Here is a 2,485-nt window from a genome sequence, read left to right as displayed (position 1 = left end):
TGATTTTACTTAATAGTTAATATATACATAATATAATGTCCACATAAAATCATTCTATCAGAAAATATGTAAAATACATTTCAAATATTTTTAAAATTTAAAATAAGTAATAAATAAACAGTGAAACATATATTAGTAGTTAGTACACGGCATATTGGCATATAAGTAAATTACAGTTAAATTAAAATTAAGTTATTTTAAATATACTGTTTACAATACTGTTATAAACTAATTAAAACTGAAACAATTTATTTTGTTTAAAACAAAAAAAAACCATTAAAAATAAAAATAACGTTTTTATGAAAAAATACACCAACTCTGGAAGTAATAGAAACATTATGATGGATTGTCATGATGTGGAGTATTGGGAAGAGGTTAGGCCATTTTTCTTCAGGATTAAGTGTATTTTTATGACATATTTTGTAATGATTTACCGGTGGTTTTACAGGGAATTGAATTGACGACTAGTCATTCCTTAAAATTAGCTCAACGCCAGAGCTGTTGTTTTTGGCGATCTTTGGTAGGTAGTATCTTTTGATAGGTGATTTGGTGATTGTGATCCTTGTCACATTCAACGCATATAATTTATGATTACTATAATAGCTGTGTGTGTTAATAAGATTGACAGCTAATTAGGATTTTGGTAACTGGTGGGTTTATGATTGTTTAAAAAAAAAGATATGTGGATATGATTGAAGGGGGTGGACAATAGACATTGACACTACTCCAAATAATAGTACATTATTTACGCATAAAACAAAATTTGGAATTCATAAATTGGTTATAACTTATAACTAACAATAGGATACAGATTGTGGAATGTCCCGATTGCAAAGAATTATAGAGACATTGAAATTTAAATATTCATGAGTAGAAACGAAATCCCTATAGACTGATATTATATGTTAATGTTATTACTTATTAAATTCCGAAAGAAATTATACAAATCGACCAAACACAAAAATGTGCACATTATATTGTTTAATACTTAAAAATGTATAACAAATATTCAGTTTTAATAACTTAATTTAATACAAGGTTCCTCATAAGTTTTTATTGGGCAACATAAAAATCTCTAAAATACATATGCACAATTGTATTTTATAGACATTTCAAGTTCAAATTTTTATGAAATTTAATATTTAAACGAAAAATAACGATTTGGTTATTTAATCGTACCTAATAGAAATAATTAATTCAATGAATAAAAATTTTTTATAATTCAAAAATAATTATTCAGAAAGACTACTCAATATGATTGAGAAATTATTTCAAAGAAGGTATTTAGATTTATTTTAAGCTATTTAGACTATAAAACTTTTTATTCACTATAATTACTATAACTACAAAGCGAAATTATTTCAAAGAAGGTATTTAGATTTATTTTAAGCTATTTAGACTATAAAACTTTTTTTTTATATTAACACCGCTTCACTGTAGGTACGTCGGTTAACAACTAGTAATATTTTTAACTAACAATATAATAATATGTATTTTTTTTTATCAAAAATTAGTTTAACTTACCAGTATTTACTAGGTAATAGAAAAATAAATTACTAATAGTAATATAAATATAGTACAATAAAATATGCTTAGAGATATGGGATGAGTGGGTGACAGACTCTCAGAATAGTTTTGCTTATGCAATTGAATTCAAATTTAACACATCCAATTATTCCGTGCCTGCGCTCAATGACGAGGACACTCGATACCTACTATTTAATACAGCACAGCAAATTCACGGGGGTTTTTTTTTATTAGTTTTAAAAACAGTAAATTTTGTTACATTTGGATATTTAATTTAATTAATTTTTACAGACGAAAAGACTTTTAATTTTAACAAGGTTTTAAAATTAGTTATTGCTATTTACTATTTCCAATAACGACATTACGTTGGAAATCTTAACGATGTAATTTGTTTAATGATTAACATTTTTAAAACTTCTAATTGACGCTATTTTATTGATTGACAAAACAATTTTCTAGTACCTACATGATTGTAATTTTTTTATGTATATATAGAATATACGGTATCTTTATTGTAAACATTACAATAAAGATACTGTACAATTATTGTACTATGTACAAAGTACAAATGGTGCAATAAAAGTACCTATATTATTATACCTATATTTCCTGTATATTATTATTTCACAAATACAAAGTTGGAATCAATGGCGTAAATCAATTTTTTTTTACGAGAGGCAAACAAATATTTACCAGCTTGCACCCATTCCCTATAGTCCATAATTAATCATCTACAATATTATTCCAATGATATACAAATACAATATAGTTACGGCTTTATAAGTTAATCATACAATATAAATATATAATTACCTATATAAGTATAATATATAACTTACCAACGTAATGTTCTAGGATTCACCATACACATTCCCAAAAACGGGAATTTTTAAACAAAATCTGTTTTCCAGAAAATTGATTTTGGTTTTTGGTGTAACTTTAAAATGAATGACTGTAA

General features: G+C 24.9%; 1 protein-coding gene across 3 annotated transcripts in view; it reads left to right on the top strand.

Annotated features, from left to right (window-relative positions):
• The window catches only part of LOC100162105 (pyruvate carboxylase, mitochondrial), a 41,816-nt gene that overhangs the window by 23,728 nt on the left and 15,603 nt on the right, over nucleotides 1-2,485 (top strand). The window lies entirely within an intron of this gene.

The sequence above is a fragment of the Acyrthosiphon pisum genome, chromosome A1, assembly GCF_005508785.2.
Source record: "Acyrthosiphon pisum isolate AL4f chromosome A1, pea_aphid_22Mar2018_4r6ur, whole genome shotgun sequence".
Classification (NCBI taxonomy): domain Eukaryota; kingdom Metazoa; phylum Arthropoda; class Insecta; order Hemiptera; family Aphididae; genus Acyrthosiphon; species Acyrthosiphon pisum.
The sequence above is the reverse complement of the archived record's forward strand: the minus strand, read 5'-3'. Positions and strand labels throughout refer to the sequence as shown.